The 14739-nt window shown below is 38.3% G+C and overlaps 1 protein-coding gene across 1 annotated transcript in view; it reads left to right on the forward strand.

Annotated features, from left to right (window-relative positions):
- PPP4R2 (protein phosphatase 4 regulatory subunit 2) overlaps window positions 1-14739 on the forward strand; it is a 55736-nt gene that overhangs the window by 9072 nt on the left and 31925 nt on the right. The window lies entirely within an intron of this gene.

The following is a 14739-nucleotide window of genomic DNA, read 5'->3' on the forward strand; positions in this document are numbered from 1 at the left end:
CATCGCGGTGCGCGGGCCTTTCACTGTCGTGGCCTCTCTTGTGGCGGAGCACAGGCTCCAGACGCGCAGGCTCAGTAATTGTGGCTCACGGGCCTAGTTGCTCCGCGGCATGTGGGATCTTCCCAGACCAGGGCTCGAACCCGTGTCCCCTGCATTGGCAGGCAGATTCTCAACCACTGCGCCACCAGGGAAGCCCAGAAATGTGTTTTAGATCTTCATTTTTGCTAGGCCTTCAGATGTGTTCAGTTGCTCATCTTTGTTCTCTCTGGTTTCACCCACAGCGATCCTTTTCGTATATCAGGCTGCCTGGGTTTGGCACTTCTTGTAACCACCCTCCAAACTCCATTCCTACCAAAATAGATTGAATATTATTGAGAACATACACCATTGACTGTAAAGTGTATAAGAGCTAATTTAAGTCTCAGTTAGTAAAAATGTAAAATAGTAGTAATAGTGACCCATTGCTTTTAAAAAATGTGCCATATATGTGGTAGTTCAAATAGGGCTTTTTTGTTACCACTTACCAGTTTGACTTTGTTGGGGTGGGGTGAGGGGGATAGCTTTATTGTAGAGTGAAGACACACTTGGGGCTGTGTATGTCAAGGTATCTCTGTTGTCTCTGTGCTTATAATCTGCTTGACTCTAGGTTAGCAGGCTGTCCTTAAAATTCTAGTTTCATTGTAACCTATTTGAATGACCATGATGGAACAAGTTAGTCACCTATGCCCTCTTTTCCTTTGTTCCCCAGCTGAAAATATGAATAACAACACTTAGGTCGCAGAGTTTTTGTGAAATAGCAGGCATTCAACAAATCTTAGATGCCTTGTTTATATACTGTGATATAAAAAATAAAAATTCATAGTAAAAATAACATGTATTTAATACCAGTTTTGATATTTAAAAGTTTTTGCAGCTTACTGAAATGAAATCCTAAGAATGAAAACATACTGATGAGTAACAGTGATCTGTTTTCAGGTCCAAGAGTTCCCTAATCTCATCAGGCTTCTTTATACTTGTGACTGAGCTAGCTGTTCATTTTACTTGCCAAAACTTTGCTTCAGGTATTATCGTTTCCTTCTTTCCTGTAGCCAGGTCTGACTTAGACTGTCTCAGACGTGCATACCTGTACTTGTACTATCTCCCTATGATTTGTCTGGGCTCCCTGCAGGGGGTGGAGCCTCTTGAGTATTTTGACTCTTTAAATCTTATTCTCCTAATGTTATTTTTTGTTGTATGTGGTGCTTGTGAGTACTCCTACCTAGTTAGAGTCTTTGATTGATTTTAAAGTGGTGAATCAGAAATCTTAAAGGGACTAGGATTTTCACATAAGAACTCCTGTTTTGGGGTATCGGGTTTTTTTCTTCCTAAAAGGCAAACTTTTTTTTTTTTTTTAACATAAGGGTTATATATTTATTTATTTATTTATTTTTGCTGTGTTGGGTCTTCGTTTCTGTGCGAGGGCTTTCTCTAGTTGCGGCAAGCGGGGGCCACTCTTCATTGCGGTGCGCGGGCCTCTCACTATCACGGCCTCTCTTGTTGCGGAGCACAGGCTCCAGACGCGCAGGCTCAGTAGTTGTGGCTCACGGGCCCAGTTGCTCCGCGGCATGTGGGATCCTCCCAGACCAGGGCTCGAACCCGTGTCCCCTGCATTAGCAGGCAGATTCTCAACCACTGCGCCACCAGGGACGCCCCCTAAAAGGCAAACTTTTAATGAACATTTCTTTTGTGTCAGACACTGTCAAATGTTTCGTATGCCTACCCTAATATAATCTTCACTACTACTCTTTGAAGTAGGTGTCTCCTTTTTAAAAATAAGGATACTGAGGCTTGCAGAACTTAAATAATTTTGATTGTGCACCTGGTGAGTGACAGAATTGGGATTTAAACTCAGCCATTCTGACTTCAGATTCTCCCATAACCAGTACTTTATACCACTTGTCACTTTTTCAGTTGTCTTCTCACATCTTTCCTGTTTACTGTAGCTATCTTAGAATCCTTACAAAACTACTTAGAATTTGAAGCTATGCATTTGGTAGGAATCTATTACCACTGTTATTTTTGTAAATTCTAAGACTTCCATGCTGCTTACCTAAGCCAGATCCCACGTACCTGTCCACCCCTCCTTTCCTTGTGCTACGGTATAATGTGACCTTCTAGGCACTGACACTGCAGGTGGTTTCCTGGGGGAGGGATTGTGGCAAGTATGGGGAGGTTGGGTGTGGTGGTTTGTGGTTTAAGAAAAACTATGTTAGGGGATATTTATTGAAAGGGTCAGTAAGGTAGGTGACTTGATGTACCCTAACATTTGTGATTTTGATCATTTTCTGGTGACCCCAAATGCTGAAACCTTTCAGTAATTGTAATTTTGCAGTATACATATGAAGCATATAGGTGATGAACTGATGTATGTATTTTAGGTGGAATGTTTAAGCCTCTTTAATACATGCATCTTGGATTTGTTATTCTGTCACCCCAAAATCTTACCTTTGCAGTATTGGGAGATAGGTGGTAATATTTACAGGTGATGGAATGAGAAACTACATATTATAGAAGGATTTGAAATTTGAGATATGTAAGAGGTCTTACAGGTGTATTTGTAATTTTTGCACTGTTGTGTACTGCTGGGAAGGCGGGTGAGGTAGCTTTTTTATTAACAACAAAATATTTCTATTCAGAATTGTTTGTGGTAAAGTGAATTTAATATTTCTGGAGATAGTTTTATTCTGGTCTTATTTTAGGGATATTATTCATGAGGACTCTAGGGTAACTTTTGAGATTGTGGGTATTTTTTTTCTCAAAGTGGTTCTTTAAGTGGAGACTAGTCCGCCTTTTCTAGGGCCTTTGCACATTAAGTATATTTCTGCAAGGAGTAATCTTAAATGTGGATAGAATGTGGCCTGGTTTTCTTTTTTCCCCAGTGAAGACTGTTGGTGAACCCTGGGTTTTCCTGTTAATAAGCTGTTGTAAGACAAGTTGTCTTTCTCTTGCTCCTGTATAGCTATTAATACCTCTCTAATCTTGTCCTAACTGTTCATATTAGAGGGTTCATGAGGATAATACCTTGTTACCTTGTCATCCACTTTTCTTGTAAGTATTGTCTGTGGCATTTGGTTTTGCTATCTTAGTTGCTCTAGCATATGGCAGAAGTGAATGCCACAGCTAGGATTTGGCCACTTTAAAAAATTCCAAAATATTGATATTAGGTGAGTATATGGACAGGTGGTAAATATAAATACTTGCAGAACTTTCAGTGTTTCTGAAAGTATCTTCAATATGGAGAATATATATATGCTTTTAAAATTCACATCTCCATATTGGTTAACAAGAAGTTTGGTGAGAATAACTGCATTTTGAGTTTAATGGATCACATAAATTAAATAATTATTATTGTGCCCATAATATGAAAAAACTCATGTACAAAGATTATGGAAATTAATACTCCTTTAGATAAGCCTGTCTAGTTTTAAAAGTTTTTTATTACAAAAGTGCTCTCAGGAAAAAAGAAAAATCAAACTAGACTGTTGTTAACCTGTTTCGTGTATATTCTTAATAGAATTTTTCTGTGCATATATGTGTATATATGTTAATTCTTTTAAAAAATATAATATCATACTTCTGCAATTTGTGTATCTCTTATTGAAACACATCATTTTTTGGGGTTGCATAGTATTCCATCATTTTGGCTGTATTGTAATTCATTTAATCTGTCCACTTTGATGGTCTTAAAGATTGTTTACAGTTAAAACAAAACAATGCTTAAGTGAGCATAATTATGTTGGCACAGATGCAAGAATGGGATTTATGGGTTGGACTTTATGTGCATTATTATCTGGCCTTCCGAAATCTTTTTGTTTCAACATATGCCTATAGAAACTGTATCAAGTTACCTGTCCAGTATCAGTACTGAACATTATTAGGCTTTTAAGTCTGAAAATCTGATAGATGAAAAATGGTATCTCATTTTAATTTGCTTTCTTTTATTTTATGCCAGCATCTTTCCATTTGTTTATTGCTATTTGTAGATTTCTGTCTCCCTCATTTATTAAGCTATGATTTGTTCCTTAGTTTTTTTTGCTAGATTTTTATTGATAAAATAATAGAGTACCTTGATAAAGTTAACTTCTAAATAAGTTATACTTTTGTTGTGTTAGGAATAATTTGAGTTTAAGACAGTCTCAAGGACTTTGCTGGTGGCGCAGTGGTTAAGAATTCACCTGCTAGTGCAGGGAACATGGGTTCGATCCCTGGTCCGGGAAGATGCCACGTGCCGCGGAGCAAGTAAGCCTGCAAGCCGAAAGTACTGAGCCCGCGTGCCTAGAGCCAGTGCTCCGCAACAAGAGAAGCCACCACAATGAGAAGCCCACGCACCGCAACGAAGAGTAGCCCCCGCTCGCCGCAACTAGAGAAAGCCCGCGCACAGCAATGAAGACCCAATGCAGCCAAAAATAAAACAAAATTAAAAAAAAATTCTCATTCTTAAAAGAAAAAGAAAAAGACAGTCTCAAGCAGCAAGTTGTTTAAAAAGGATGGTCTAGACTGTATAGCAAAGGATAGTCTTTGTTATAATGGGTGGATTGAATTGTTATTTCTGGCATGTATCTGTCTTTTTATTCACATTCCAAAGACAGGTAGGCATATTTATCAGTAAAAGAAACTTCAAATACAAAGTATGAGCAATGTCTTTCATTTTTATGACTGTATTTGAAATTTTGTCCTGGTAAATACCCCCCCACACACACACATGTGGTCCTGGTCTATTTATTTGTAAATAGGCCAAAACAACCAGTTAGTCTGAGAGAGAAAAAAACAAAACAAAACTACATTCTGTCCTTAGGTTGGCTGAATACTGAAAACACGCTGAGATCTCAAAAGTGTCATAAAGTCCTAGTCAAGCAGAAGAAATGAAAATACTACCCCAAAAAAGGGACGTATCTTAAGATTGTTTCCTACTCTCTTAAAATTAGTTTTGAATAAATACATACTTTTATTTAAATGTAAGTAAAATACTGATGGTGTCTAAGTAAAAGTAATTGAAGATGGGTGAGATTTTTGAGATGTGGGATTTTTCTTCAAATTTGCATTTAATTCTGTAATATTTATTTCACTGTCTGTTTCAATAATTCTTAACAGTGGTTCTCAACCAGGGGTGACAACGTCTGGAGGCATTTTTGGTTGTTACAAGTGGGGGACGCAACTGGCATATAGTGTGAAGCCAAGAATGCTACATTGCACAGGGTAACTCCCAACAACAAAGCATTATCAGACCCAAAATCTCAGTGCTGAGGTTGAAAGATTTCTGTTTCATAGGAAAAAGCATACGTTAAGCTTTAAAAAGTGTCTAATAGTTTTGTTCTGTGACCTGTGAAATAAAAACAGTGATGGGTATGATAAGACCATCAAGGTCTTTAACCAAGGCTTCAAGTTTTATTGATAACTTTTAGGATTCTATTTGACAAACATAGAAAAGTCTGATTTTGGGAAATAAATACTACTTACTGAAGATTTGATAGTTTAATTAAAGTGTTCTCTTCCCTGATTTTCAGTTAAGATGAAAGTCCCAAATGTTTTGCCTTTTATCTAATCAAATATTGTCTAGAACTCTTTCTCCTTGCTGGTCATACTCACAGCACTTTTGACGTTAGATATGTGGCAATTCTGTGATACCACCTGAGTCTCCGACAATTCAGTAGTGCCATTTTCTACTTGGAGTTAGCATCAGATCTCATATGTTAAGGGCTTAGTCCCATAATACTGCCGCCTACCTACCCCCTTCAGACACCAGTCACAAGTCCAGGTGGTTATACCTGTGTTTCTGACCAGCAGGCTAAAAATTAGAGGTTTCTATGACCCCTTCCTCAGGTTTTGTTAATTTGCTAGAGTGGCTCACAGAACTCAGGAAGTTTACTATCTAGATTATTCGTTTATTAATATTACACAGGATGTTAAAGGTTATGAAGGAGTAGCCAGATGAAGAGATACATAGGGTGAGGTCCAGAAGGGTCCTGAGCACAGACGCCTGTGGAGTTTGGGTGCACCACCCTCCCGGCATGTGGATACATTCTTGCTCACCAACGCAGAACCTCTCTGATCCCCATAGTTGATAGATGTTTATGGAGGCTTCATCAGGTGGGCATGATCGATGATTAATTCCACTTTTAGCCCCTCTCCAGAGAATGACAGTGGGAAGTGGGGTTGAAAGTTCCAAGCTTCTAATCATGACTCCATCTTTCTGGTGACCAGCCCCCATCTAGGAGCCTACCAAGAGTCAGAGTTGCCTCATTAGAATAAAAGACATTTCTATCACCCAGGGAATTCCAAGGGATTTAGTAGCTCTGTGTCAGGAACTGGGGCCAGAGACTAAATATTACAACAGAAGATTCTCCTAGGACCTTTATTTTCAAGGGTTTTAGGAGCTCTGTTAGGATCTGGGAGCAGAGAGCAGTATGCATAGTTCTTACTACTGCACAAATATATCCATTAGCTAGCTTCATTGGACCATTCTTATATGCGTAGGGGAGAGAGAGAACCTTTAATTTCTCACTTCATTGGTGGATTGCTAGCTTTGTGTCTTAATTAACTGCTCTGCATATACCTAATCTGTGATTACCCATGAACTCTGCTGACTGATAGCTTGGCAGCTATGTGTATCTCACAAAGTCACAGGCCACTACACAACTGGCCAGTACACCAGTGGGACATTAGTGGCAGCAGTGTTGACCACTTCTCCCACCTCCAAAGGAGTTAGCTGCCATAGCCACTCCCTGCATACTGTCTTTGAAAGGGAAGGGTTAAATTGAGCCTGGAACAGGTGAGAAAGATTTCTGTCATTTTTCAGATTCAACTGTGTGTTAAAGTGAGGACTCTTCATTACTTAGGCATTTCACAGTCTGACAAGGTGAGAGAAATTGGAAGTCCAAATTTGGTAGAGAGGTCTATCAAACCTGCATATTTTAATGTAGTTATTAATAATACTTCATTAAATATGATACACATGGTAAACTGGGCAGAACACCAGGTGTAGACTAGGACTGTCTAACTAGGATGTATTGTCTCTGTTTCCTTTGAATTCTCCCTTGTATAGCATTACTAGTTTGTATCATTCATTCTTTTATCCTGTTAGTTAGGCAAATACTGTTTTATTCTTTAAACTGGTTTCTTGATCTGGGCTTTTTTTACCTTTCCAATGTGTCTCTTGCCACTGTATGTAACTTTGCCAAGTGACTTGCAGTTCACTGAGTATGCAGTGCTCTATTTTGCTAGTATTAAATTCTAATAGCATCTGTTTTAAAAAAAAATTATTTATTTATTTATTTTTGGCTGCGTTGGGTCTTCGTTGCTGCCCGCGGGCCCTCTCTAGCTGCGGCGAGCGGGGGCCGCCCCTCGCTGCGGTGCGCGGACCTCTCACCGCAGTGGCCTGTCCCTGTTGCGGAGCAGGGGCTCCAGGCTCCTGGGCTTCAGTACTTGTGGCGCAAGGGCTCAGCTGCTCCCCGGCATGTGGGATCCTCCCGGACCAGGTCGTGAACCCGTGTCCCCTGCATTAGCAGGCGGACTCCCAACCACTGCCCCACCAGGGAAGTCCCTCTAATAGCATCTTTCTGTTTGTTGCTTCTGACATTTTTCCTCATGGGATAACTTCAACTTGTCTTTTAAGACTGTTCAGACAGCTCCATTCAAATACATACGGATCTCCTGAGAAGCTCTTTTGGATTTCCTTTTCTCCATAGAAACTACCATATTTATGACACGCATTGATCATATTTTCTATTAGTCTGTTTCCACTTGTGGTTCTGTAGGCTTTGAGCGTGCTGAAATTGCCTTGCCCAAAACGTGGCGCAAAGTTAGGAGCTGGATTAAATATCTAAATGGGAGAAAAATAAGAATCTTGTCTTCATCTATTAAAGAAATATTCTCTCCTTAATTTAGAAAAAAATAGAAAATATTATTGGTATCAGAATTTTGAGCTTTGTGTATGTGTGAAAATTCTGAGTTTGCTTGCTTTCTCTCTTCCCTTTTTTTCCTGTGTCCAGATTCTATTTATCCTTTGTCAGTTTTGCTTGTTTTTACGCCTCCCTAGATTTTAAAACAAGATAGTAATCTTGCCTTTCTAAAGTCTTCATTTTACCATTTTCTACTCTGTATGGGTACTTTTTTTTTTAAATGGTTTCATCAATTGGCTTTTTCTTTAAAATTTATTTATTTAATTATTTTTAGCTGTGTTGGGTCTTCGTTTCTGTGCGAGGGCTTTCTCTAGTTGCGGCAAGCGGGGGCCACTCTTCATTGCGGTGCACAGGCCTCTCACTATCGCGGCCTCTCTTGTAGCGGAGCACAGGCTCCAGACGCGCAGGCTCAGTAGTTGTGGCTCACGGGCCTAGTTGCTCCGCGGCATGTGGGATCCTCCCAGACCAGGGCTCGAACCCATGTCCCCTGCACTGGTAGGCAGATTCTCAACCACTGTGCCACCAGGGAAGCCCGGCTTTTTTTTTTTAAAGTAAATTTATTTATTTGTTTATTTTTGGCCACGTTGGGTCTTCGTTGCTGTGCGTGGGCTTTCTCTAGTTGCGACGAGTGGGCGCTACTCTTCGTTGCGCTGCGCGGGCTTCTCCTCGCGGTGGCTTCTCTTGTTGCGGAGCACGGGCTCTAGGCACATGGGCTTCAGTAGTTGCAGCATGCAGGCTCCACAGTTGTGGGTCGCTAGCTCTAGAGCGCAGGCTCAGTGGTTGTGGCGCACGGGATTAGTTGCTCTGTGCATGTGGGATCTTCCTGGACCGGGGATTGAACTCGTGTCCCCTGCGTTGGCAGGCGGATTCTTAACCGCTGCGCCACCAGGGAAGTCCCTGTATGGGTATTTTAATATAAGTATTATTTCTTCTACCACACTAGGCCCTTAGAGGCCATAATTTGTTTTTTGATCATTTATGCTTCTGTATCATATGTCACTGTTCCTTCAAAGTAGTAGACTTGCTGTCTTAGCTTGGGCTACTGTAAGAAAATACCATAGACTGGATGGCTCAAACAACAGAAATTATTTTCTTACAGTTATGGAGGCTGGAAGTCTGAGCTCACAGTGCTGGCATGGTTGGGTTCTGGTGAGAACTCTTCCTGGCTTGCCCAAGGTCACCTTCTTGCTGTGGCCACACGTAGAGGGGGTGGGGCCTGGGGGACCGCTCTCCTGCCTGCCCTCCACACCCCCCATTTTTTCTACTAAAAGTAGTAGTCCCATCAGGAGGGTGTTATTCTCAGGACCTCACTCATACCTCATTGTCTCCCAAAGGCCTTATCCTCAAATACCATCACACTGTGGGCTAGGGGCCTCAACATAAGAAATTTGGGTGGACACAAACACAGTCCATAACATTCGCCAATGATTTGTATGTCTTTTTATATTTACTGATTACATTCAGATATGGATTGTTTTATGCAGATGTATTCTTAAAAATTTTGATGTTAATTGAGTTTTATGAAGTAAACATTTTAGGTGTACACTGTTAAAAAGAAAGTGGAAGGAAAAGGGGCTGGGATTTATTGAATGCATACTATGTGATAGTAAATGCGTATTATGTGACATTTTATGTAAAAAATGCTGGTGTGAAGTTTTCTGAATGCAGAGGTTTCCTTGTTATATACTATTCTTCAAGTTAGTTTTTGTGTAATTTCTGTGTATCAAGTTTGCTGAAGTTCCTTCAAATCTTTATTGAGATGTCAACAAATGATTATTGAGCATATATTCTGTACTGGGTACTGTGCTAGGTACCTTGGGATGCACTGGTGAGCACACAAACCACAGTCCGTTACAGTGTTTGTTATATTTCATTTAATATTTTGCTCACTGCTTTCATCAGTATTTGCCGGTATAAACTATGTTAAGTTTATCTTTAAAATTAGGACTGGGGAAACTTAAAAATGTAGTTCCTTAAGAGAGTAATTTTTTTCAGTTGATCCTTAAGTCAGCATATGCTATAAGCCTAAGAGTAATCTGATATCAATAATGATCATTTTTGATATACATTTCTATTTTTAAGTTTTGGGTGGGGAGGTGAAAGCTTTAGTGTCAAGTAATACTAGCTTCATAATGTGTGAAGTGCAGTAGAGCTTGGTTAGATTAGATGGGAATAAAATTGAAATTGCTTTAAGATTTTGCTTTTTGAATTTTTTCTGCTATGTATATAAATTCCAGATATACCTCAAAATTTTGACATAATTACAAATTTTATTAAATTAACAGTTTAACCCTAGAATCTCTTTGCTACCCAGAAAGGCATTTTAAAATTAATTTTTTGTAAATATTCCTCATCAGCATGTGTTTTTTCCACATTTTAATATCTTTGAAACTGAATGTCTTTCAAACGTTAATAGTGTCCTAGTTTTCTTAAAATAATGGAGAGTCTTACAGTTGCTCCTGATTTAGATTTGATTAATACAGTGTTGTTAGCTCTTTGAAGGTTTAGGAAAAGTACATATTTAAGTGTTTTGGATGGGTAGTACAGACAGTTTGGAAGAATTATTTAAAGAGAAAGGCTTCTGAGTTTACAGTGTAAGTAGATTGATTTAAGTGTTGGCATGTTTCAAGTAAGAAAAGGTTTTAAACATTTTGAAAGTATATTCCTTTTATATTTAGTTGGTAGTCTTTAAAAGTTGTTGGTATGAGGATTTGTGGATAAAATCATATTCTTGTTTGTGATTGTTTGAAGGTTTTGCTTTTTGAAACATTTGTAGTTGAACTGTACAAAAACTTCAAATTATAGAATCGCATTAATGGAATGAAGTTTTCTAAATGTGGTAATTTTTAAAATTATTTAATTTGGTATTGTTGTGAGGCATAGTGTTGAGAAATGTGGCCAAGTATTTTAAATGTTTTTTTTTTTAATTATAAGATCAGGATAGGGTACTTTATTTAAAACAATTTGAACAGTGCAGTATTTCATAAAAGAAGTGAAAATCACTCCCATTTCTGTGCCCCCAAATATGCTTAATATTTATATGCTTCAGTAAAATAAAAAAGGAGAATTTAATAGCAGCTTTAAAAAAAGTCAGAAAAAACTAAAGCACACTTGAGCAAACCTTTGTGTTCTGAGGAATTAAATTCACATTTTTCAGGCATATGTGAAAAAGAAATGCCAGTAGCCCTTTACAAATGTAATTGGATCAAGTTTGCTTTTTAGCTTCCAGTTTGAATGTTTTTATTACAAAGTTTCACCATTCGTGGTTTAATTTCTCTAATTTGTAATTTCACTGACTAAGCAATTAATTACACTTTTTATACCTTTAAAAGGCGAAAAGCTCACATTGAAAAAAAATTTGAAGATATGATTGGCTGAAAGCAACCTTTAGTCTTTCAAATTCATAAATACATACATTTATAAATTCAGATCTAATTTCTAATGTAGGAAAATCAAGCTTTAGGGCCGATGCAGGAGCATTTATGTATTTTGAAGACCTAGGATATTTATATTGGAAAAAGATAAAATTCACCGAACTATAGTCAGTGTTGAAGTTCTGATAAAGAAGAAAATAGCCATAAAATGATGTGTCATAAAGAGATTTTCAGTGTGTATAACGACATGCCAGATCTTTGACATTCTGGAGTTACATGTGGAGAAATTTAAAATCCAAATTCTCTGAATACCATGGGTATTCTGCTAGACTGAATATTCAAATGGCTCATTTGGGAAAGCCCACTCAGACTTAAATTAATTTACTAGGATCACAGCATTTTAAATAAGAAAATACAAGAAATAAACTTTTAAGTTGTAATTTGAAAATCCAGGAGAGCCTTTTTTTCACAGCTCAGATTTCTGTTTAAAGCTAGGACATTAAAGATTTAATTCTGAAGGAATCTTTAGCTTTTTGAAAGCATCAAATTAATTTAAAACTTTTTTGCTTGTAAGCAACACAAACTGATTTTGGTTCACGTAAGCCCAAAAGAAAACAAGAAGAGAAAGAAAGATTTATTGGAAGAATATTGAAGTAGCACTTGGAATCAAAGTTTGACCTATATCACCAAGCCAGTGATGAGGATGGGGTACTTCAGGGCATCAGCAGTAGAAGTTGCTGGACATGTTTTTTAGGTTCCTGCCGAAGGGGTGACTTAGTTCCAATAAATTCCTGTTCCTCCCTATTTCACATTTCTGGGGGAGAGTATCCAGTTGGCCCACCCCAGGATTAATTCACTTTTAGAAGGGGAGCAGGTGGTGTGGTTAGGGAAACAGCTGGCTACTGGAGGTCCATCCTTGTATTATTCTGGGAAAGTGGGGAACCAATTCATTGGTATATGCTGTAACCAGCATATATGCATATACAGTATCCCCAATTCATCATACAGGTAAAGTGTATTAAACTTATCTCACTGTTGTGAGGTTATAACTGTGACTTACATGTCAGCAGGAAGTGTCCTTGACCTGTAAGGATCTAGATGAAGTTGGAACTAACCCCTGTTCTATTATTGAGAAATTCAGTATACTTACCAACCTCTCTGAATTGCTGAAATGCTTAATTATGATTTAAAGCTGTAGCTTTTGCTAAGTTAGTTTCAAAGTGTTTTCATGACAAAGACAGTTCCCTCCCAAAAGAGAAATTCTGTTATATGATTCTTAGCTTCCTAAGATTCCTAACCTGATCTTGTAAGGAAAAAAAAACATAGAACTAGTGATCATGGTCTGGGGCAGAATATAATAGTTGTTTTAAGGGAGTCACAAATTAAATGCTTTGGGAACAGTAGAGTCAGCGGTTGATTTCTGGCAAGGAGAATTAGGAAGAGCTTCATGGTATAAGAGACATGCTTAGTCCAGCTAGAAGGAACAGTGAACAAAGAAATAGGAAAGATGCAGGGCTATGAAGGTAGATTTGTGATAGATCAGAGAGTGTCTTGCTGTTGTATAGAATTTTGCATTTACAAAGACTTTACAAGTTATTGATGATTTTTGAGCAAGGGAGAGATAGAGCTTTGCCTTGGCAAACTTGGGAGTTAGGGCAGTCACTCAGGAGGCTATTACAGGAGTTTAATCTAGAGGAAATGAGAACTTGAAATAGGGTAGTGTTAGTGTGAATGGACATGAGGATTCACAGACCACATCAGGTTATGGTTCTTTAGACATTGTCTATCCATCATTCCCATCTTGCTTGAGTTTCTGTATAGGCTTTCTAAATAGTTTCCTAACTGGAGTTTTACTTGCCCTTTCTAGAAAGTCTGTCTAATCTATGCTCTTAGCAGTGGTTGTGCTACAGTGTAAATATGTTCTTCCCATAATTAAAATCCTTATACACCTTTCCCCTTGCTCAAATTAAAGTTTAAGATAATTATAATGATATTTAAAATGATCATGTCTCTACTTGTTGTCCCCCAGTTTTGCTTCCTTTGTTTTTCTGCTCTCCTAAACTACTCACAGTTCTCTGGTGGATCATGCTCCCTCATCTTAGTGCCTATGCCCGTATTGTTTCCTCTCCTTGGAACAAAGACCTTTCTTTTCCTTTTTGCTCATCTTTTAAGATGACCCTTTTACTAAGGGTCTGGGAAGCTTTCCTTGACCCTGGGTTAGGTGTGCCTTAGTCTGCTACAGTACTTCATGATTGCTTCTATCATTTTATGTGTGTTTTGTTATGTTATTATTTTTTGTTTAGATTGTGAATTCCCTGAAGGCAAGTAGACTTTTTTTAATCTTTTCCCACTACAGTGTAGCTTAGAGATGCATATTTGTGGGTTTTTTTTTTTTTTTTCCCTTATACTTTTCCTATAACTAGATGTATTGACTTATTAAGAGTATAGATTCTGAAGCCAGAGTGCCTGGGTTGAAGTTTTGGCTCTGCTACTTACTTGCTATGAACCATGGGCAAGTTGTTTAACCACTTTATTCTTAGTTGCTTTATTGATAATAAAATGGGTGAAATAATACTACCTGACTCGTGGGTTGTTGTGAGGATTGAGTTATTAAGTACAAAGTGCTTAGAACAGTGTTTGACATTAGTGGTTATGTGCTTGCTGCTATTACTATTAAGCATTGCAGTTCAAATATGAATCTATGCTCCTATTGCTAAAACAATTGCACATATAATACTTCCCAAATCTGCTTGGAAAGTGGTATTTTTCTTTCTGATTTCTTTTTTCCACTGTAGGTGGGTTGTGAATATTATTCCAGAGTAGGCTTCAGGATGTTTACCAAATAATTATTGAGCACTTATTTTTTGCCATACATATTGTTGGTACTTGTGATATGTACTGGTCAACAAATATGTGAGCAGATAGACAAATATAATAAATAACATTTTGTATTATGTTACTAGATTGTAAGGGCAATGGAAGAATAAGAAAAATGGTAAGGGAAATGAGAGTTTAAGGGTGGAGAGGTAGTTGTACTTTTAAATAAGGTGGTCAGAGTAAGCCTCATTTTGAAGGTGACAGTTGAGTGAGACAGGAAGTTGGCCATGCATATATTTAGTAGAAGAGCATTCCAGGCAGAGGACTTCCAGTGCAAAGGCCCTTAAGAAGAAGTGTCTCTCACCTTTTTGCAGACTAACAAAGGTGGCCACTGTGGCTGGAGTAGACTGACCAAGGAGAGGAAATCAGAGAGGTTAAAGGGGATTGGGGTCAAATCATGTAGGCAATGTGGACCATGGTAAGGACTTTTTAGACTTTACTCTGAGTGAAATCAGGAGCCACTGTGGAGTTTTGAGTTGAGAAGTGACATTGTCAGACTTAAGTGTTAAGAGGGTTGTATGAACGACTGTGCTGACAATAGACTTTAGGTA

The sequence above is a fragment of the Eubalaena glacialis genome, chromosome 7 (genome assembly GCF_028564815.1).
Source record: "Eubalaena glacialis isolate mEubGla1 chromosome 7, mEubGla1.1.hap2.+ XY, whole genome shotgun sequence".
NCBI lineage: Eukaryota > Metazoa > Chordata > Mammalia > Artiodactyla > Balaenidae > Eubalaena > Eubalaena glacialis.